We start from the raw sequence: 6,806 nt of genomic DNA on the forward strand, positions 1-6,806 counted from the left end.
GGGGTGTCGGGGTCAGGGGGTCAGGGGGTCGGGGTGTGGTGTCGGGGTCAGGGTGTTGGGGTGTGGTGTCGGGGTCGGGGTGTTTCCTTCTATCCTTCTTCTTCTTTCCTTTCTTCTTCTTCTTTCCTTCTCTTCTTCTTCCCCTTCTACATATTCTTCTTTTCTTCTTCTTCTTTTTTCATCTTTTTTCTACTTCTTTTAATAATATAACTAATTATCTAAAACCCATGCACTAAATCTAACACTAACACATATCTAGCACTAAATCTAACACTAACACTAACACATATCTAGACCTAAATCTAACACAAACAATTAAACAGCAAAAAAAAGAAAAAACAGAAAAAAATAACTCACCGGAGCTCGGGGGTGGCGGTGGCGACGGGGGCGGCAGGCGGCAGGGTGGTGGTGGCGACGGGGGTGGCAGGGCTCCGGGGCGGTGGAGCTCAGGGGGAGCCGGCAGGGAGGCGGGGCCGATGGGGCCGCGGTGGCGCCGGGATGGTGGGCGGGTGGTGGGGGCGGCGGGGCGCCGGGGCAGTGGGACGGTCGGGCGGCGACATGGTGGGGCGCCGGGGCGACGGTGGCGCCGGGGTGGTGGGCGAGTGGTGGGGGCGGCGGGGCGCCGGGGCAGTGGGACGGTCGGGCGGCGACGTGGTGGGGCACCAGGGCGGCGGGATGGTGGGGCGACGGGGCATCGGCGGGTGGGGGCGGCGGGGTGGTGGGGCAACGGGGCAGGCTGGGGCGGATGGCGGGGGCGGCGGTGGGTGCTGGGGGCGGCGACGGGTGGGGGCCGGCGCCAGGCGGTGGGGGGCGGCGGGGGGTCGATCTGGTCGTGGAGAGAAACAGAGAGGAAGGGGGTGGGGGGCTCGGCCGTTAGTTAGGTTAGTGAAGTTAGGTCTTTGCCGTCCGCCGTGCTTTGCCGTCCGCTATTTTTCTCTCTTTGCCGTCCGCTAGCGGACGGCAAAGAGGGAAGCCGTTAAGTTTTATCTAATCAGCTCGTAAGTGGGGCCACCTCTCTCTTTGCCGTCAGCCAGCGGACGGAAAAGAACTGGCTGATGGCAAAATCCTTCTTTGCCATCAGCCAGTTCTTTGCCGTCCATTTTTCGTAAGCGGACGGCAAAGACCTTCTTTGCCGTCAGCTAGCAGACGGCAAAGAACTGGCAGACGGCAAATAAGCTAATTCCAGTAGTGAGATGCAAAGAAAACCAATACGTGCACCGAGTCTCACGGACTCGCTTACCAGACGGTTACCTTGTAACCAAACAATGACCATACCTGGTTCACAACTGAAACCAACCACTCATGAACAACTCATGAGTTCATGAATCACACGAAACACAGTGCATCACAACAATCATTTTAGTTTGCAAGATTAATTATAAAATTTGATCCATGGTGTGACTTACTTCCGAGCTATGCCCATAACCGAGGACGCGGCTATCGATATATTAAATACACTCTGCAGAGGTAGCGCACTTTACCCACACTACGAAACCCTGGCCTCGCATCCCCATTCGGGTGGACCAAAGCATTCCGACGAAACCCTCCCTTTGTCATGGCACTCTCCCGGCCACTCCGACCAACTCCCTCTCAGGGCTAGGTCTTGGGTGGCCCCGTGTCTACCAAAGACACCAACGGCCACCGCCGTGGCAAAACGGTCCCAAACGGGTACAAGGTACCATAGAAACAAAACGAGCACACAAGGTTATGTCTGCTTACCGGGCCAGGGTATGCACGCCCATAACCTTCCCTCGCGGGAGGCACCGGTGAGAGGCACAACAAAGGACCGAATCAAGACCTTCCCACAAGGTAAATGTGGTCGCACTGAATAAAAACCCGATTCAGTGGCACCATGATGTGATCAACATCATATTCAAGTTGAACTTAATCAAGTTTAACTTTGACAAAAACTTTTTATAAAATAACAATGATACTAAGCCATAACCATGCAACTAATCGACATGAAACGCAAACAACTCATAGACATGGATCAATCTTATCAACATAATTATCTTGCACTACTCAAGATCAAAACATCTCTGGTTATAACTCATTTTCATTATCAAGCAATATTTTTATTAGTTCATCATTTAAATGAAAATATCACTTCATAAAAGAACTATCATTATTTACCATAGCAATATAACTAGTGCAAAATCTTATTCTACTTGACCAAACAAGTTCATGCATTTAACCAGTAACTAAAACAAGCATATCAAGCATGGTAAACTAACTAGCAATCAACAACATATATATATACATATATATATATATATAATTTTAAATGCAAATAAAAACTCATATTCAAGTAGAAAATCATAGATATTGAAATAACACCATCCAAATGCTGGTGTGGCTTGCCTTAGTGTAGAGGAGGATCACACCCCTCTTGGTTTGCTTCAAGAAAGCTTCTCCTTCTGAAAAGAATTTAGAACCACAAAAACAATTATCAAAAACTATTCTGAAATTTACCAGAAATTCTAGACAGCAAGGAAAAATCCACCTTTTTGTGTGCTGCTAGAGCTTTCTGAAACAAAGACAATGCAAAAAGAATCAAATCATTTGGACTTATGGTTTAGAAATGGTGGCTGGTCAAAGTTTAGTCAAATTTCTGAATAAATTTGAATTAAACAGAAATCCTGGGGGGTGACGTCGAAGGCGTAAAGCGAGAGTGCGCCTCCACTCGTACCGCTTTGGGCGCGAGTGGTGAGGCTGACGGGTGGGTCCCGCACGTCAGGAGAGAGAGGGGGAGAGCGAGATCAGAGAGGGACGGCGTTTGCCCGGAGCTCACGCCGGCGACGAGGGGGTTTGGGGCTAGGCTAGAGGGATAGGATTGAAGCTGGGCTCGTGGCGCACCTGCTCGTACCCGTGGCTTGGCTTGGGGTGGATGGAGCTGCTCGCGGTCGAGCTCGCAAGCCTCGGTGGTGGATGGGGTTCGCCGGAGTGGTTGAAGACGATGGCTAGGGGCGGCTCCGAGGGCTCAGCGGCGTCCAGGCAGCACCAACAGACCCCCCAATGCCCCGCCCGAGCAGCTGCTTGAGCTCGAGAGGCACCGGAGAGCGGTGGCCTTGCTGCGGAGGTCGCCGGAGTTCTCTGGTCGGGGCGACGGCCAGAGGCCTGCCCGACCGAGCTGTGGCCCGTCTACGTGCTCGTGGAGGTGGTGAGGAGTGGTGCGTGGCTAGGAATCGAGGAGGCGGCGCTATAAATAGCCGGAGCGAGGGGGGACGTGTTGCCGTCGGAGCTCTCTGGATGCGCGGCGAACGACGACAAAAAGCTCCAGTGCGAGGGGGCAAGCGCGCAGCGTCAGCGCAGGAGCTGCCCACGCTCACGGACGAGCACAGGAGGCGGTGGAAGAAGCGGACAAGGGCACGTGCGCACTGTGGCTTTTGGCCATGACGTGCCCGTGTTTGCTGCGGCGTCTCCGGCGTCGGCGAGCGCCATGGAGAGGTTAAGGGTGATGGGTCGGGGCTGTAGGTGCGGCACGACAGGCGCCGGCGAGCGCTGGATCGAGCACGCGCAGAACAGAGAGGAAGGCGCCATCCAGAGCGCGTCGAGGCACTGCCAGGCACCGTGTCTTCACGCGGTCACCACACTGGCATGGTCAAGACGACGCCCAAACGCTGCCAAACCTTGTCTACCCTCTAGTCCACGCAGTGTTTAGTCTAGGAAAGTTGATAGCTCATAGCCAGGCCAACCAGACTTGACTCAACTAAGCTGGCAAGTTTCTGACCAGGAACTTGGTCGCCAAGTTAAGCAATCTTCTAGAAGGTCATTAGGGCTGATCTCCTGGGGTTTAGGTTTTCATAGGAGGGTGTTTAAGCTCAAGAAAGATCAAGGCCAAAAGATCAAGGAAAAATGCACTTGCTGTACAAACTGGAATTTTTGCCAGAAGAGAAATGATTTTCTATAGCAAAAATATTTCAAAAAGTCATGCAATATTTTTGCTTGGGAAGGTGTGCCAAGGTTCAAAGAATATTCAAGAATTATTTCAGATTTTAGGAGCAAGAAAAATTGGGGTTGCTTTGGAGCACAAGTTTTTGAATTGACTTTCAGAGAGAAAAATGAATATTTTTCTTTTGTGAAAAATATTCATTTGATTATTTTGGGGATTTATCAGAGGAATAAAGTTGAATGAGGAGTAGATAGGTCACTTGGGTGAAAGTCAAGGATATGCCCAAGTGACAAGTCCATTTGAAATGATTCCAAAACCCAAATCAAAGCAAGGCAAAAACCAAGTCCGAAAACAGAGAGAAGGCAAGTCCGGAAAAAGAGAGAAGGCAATATCCAGGCTGTCACAAACCTCCCCCACTTAGGATGAATCTCGTCCTCGAGATTCGGTTGCTTGGGAAAACAATTCTGCGTATGCAGTCCTTAAAAATTCCTCTCTTTCCCAGGTTGCTTCCTCTTCGGTGTGATGCTCCCACTGAACCTTGTAAAACCTTATTTCTTTGCTGCGAGTGACCCTTTCTGTCTGATCCAATATTCTGATTGGCTTTTCCTCATAAGTCAAATCCTTAGCCAATTCTATCTCTGCCATATCAGTCCTTTTCTCCGGTGGCGAGATGCATCTTCTCAGCTACGAGATATGAAACACATTGTGTACTTCTGACAGTTCCGGTGGCAATTCCAACTGATATGCAACTGTTCCGACTCTAGCCATGACTAGAAACGGACCGATATATCTGGGTGCCAATTTTCCACGGGTCTGAAACCTCTTGACTCCTTTCATAGGGGTGACTCGGAGATATACGTGTTCTCCGGGTTCGAAGCTGATCTGACGGTGTTTGGCATCATAGTAGCTTTTCTGTCGTGATTTGGCCAGCTACAGTCTGTCTCGGATTTCCTTGACTTGCTTCTCCGCTTCGAGCATTAAATCAGTCCTGAAAATACGACTGTCTCCGGTTTGCGACCAGTTCAATGGAGTACGGTATTTCCGGCCATACAGAGCTTCATAGGGTGACATCTTTAAGCTGGTCTGGAAACTGTTATTGTAGGAAAACTTGGCATAGGGCAGACAGTCTTTCCACTTGGTTCCTTGGGCCAATGCACATGCCTGGAGCATATCTTCGAGTATTTGATTTACTCGCTCAGTCTGTCCATCTGTCTGAGGATGATAAGCCGTGCTGTACTTCAGAGCGGTCCCCAAGGCTTGATGTAGTTGGGACCAAAATGCGGAGGTGAAAAGAGATCCCCTGTCGGAGGTGATAGTCTTGGGTACTCCACGCAGACTGACGATTCTTGACACATACAGCTGTGCGAGTTGATTTGCACAGTATGTGGTCCGGATGGGAAGGAAATGTGCCACCTTTGTTAAGGTGTCCACTATGACCCATATTGCGTCGTTTCCTCGGTGAGACCTTGGTAATCCGGTGATGAAATCCATGCAGATATCATCCCATTTCCATTGGGATACAGGCAGAGGTTGGAGGAGTCCGCCGGGTTTTTGGTGTTCCGCCTTTACCTTGTTGCATATATCGCAACAGGCCACAAAGTATGCGATGTCTTTCTTCATTCCATCCCACCAGAATATCTGATGAAGGTCCTCATACATTTTGGTACCACCTGGGTGAATTGAGTATGGCGCTTCATGTGCTTCTGCCAATATCTTCTTCTTCAGACTTTCTTGATTGGGTACGCAAAGCCTTCCTCGAAACCTTAGCGAACTGCGTTGATCCCTAGAGAAATCCGGTGCATGCCCTTTGTGCATCTTCTAGACATATATTTTCAATAGTTTGTCATCTGCCTGAGCGCTGCGGATTTCTTCTTCGACAGTAGGGGCAACTTCCAATGTGTTGGCAAGACGGACATCGGTGATCACCAAATTGAGCTGAGTGATTTCTTCATAAAGCTCAGGAGGCAATGAATCCATGAGAGAATTAAGGTTGGCTGGTTTGCGGCTGAGGGCATCAGCCACTACATTAGCTTTGCCCAGGTGATAATTTATCCCGAGGTCGTAGTACTTAACCAACTCGAGCCATCTTCACTGTCGAAGGTTCAAATCGGGCTGAGTGAATATATACTTGAGACTCTTGTGGTCGGTAAATATCTGGCACTTCTTTCCAATCAGATCGTGTCTCCAGATCTTCAAAGCGTGCACCACCGCGACCAATTCCAAATCATGAGTGGGGTAATTTCCTTCGTGTTGCCGCAGTTGTCGGGATGCATAAGCCAAATCTTTGCCATCTTGCATGAGTACACATCCAAGTCCTTTTCTGGATGCGTCGCAGTAGACATCAAAACTGTGGTAGATGTCTGGAAGAGTTAATACTGGTGCCGATGTCAGCCTGATTTTTAACTCATTGAAACTATGTTCGCAGTCCTCACTTCATTCAAACTTCTTATCCTTCTTTAGGAGCTCAGTCATTGGCTTGGCGATCTTGGAGAATCCTTCAATAAAATGGCGATAATATCCGGCTAGTCCAAGGAAACTCCGGATTTCTGAGACTGTTGTGGGTGCGGACCAATCAAGTACATCCTTCACCTTGCTTGGATCCACTGAGATTCCTTCTGCCGAGAGGACATGCCCGAGAAATCCCAGTTGCTGGAGCCAAAACTCACATTTGCTGAATTTGGCATAAAGTTGATGGTCGCGAAGCCTTTGCAAAACTGCTCGGAGATGCTCCTTGTGTTCATCTTTGCTCTTGGAGTAAATGAGTATGTCGTCAATGAACACCACCACAAATTTGTCCAAGAAATCCATAAACACCTTGTTCATCATATGCATGAAGAAGGCTGGGGCCTTGGTGAGGCAAAGGACATAACGGTATACTCATAAAGACCGTACCAAGTGGTGAACACGGTCTTAG

Source organism: Aegilops tauschii, chromosome 3 (assembly GCF_002575655.3).
Source record: "Aegilops tauschii subsp. strangulata cultivar AL8/78 chromosome 3, Aet v6.0, whole genome shotgun sequence".
Taxonomy (NCBI): Eukaryota; Viridiplantae; Streptophyta; class Magnoliopsida; order Poales; family Poaceae; genus Aegilops; species Aegilops tauschii.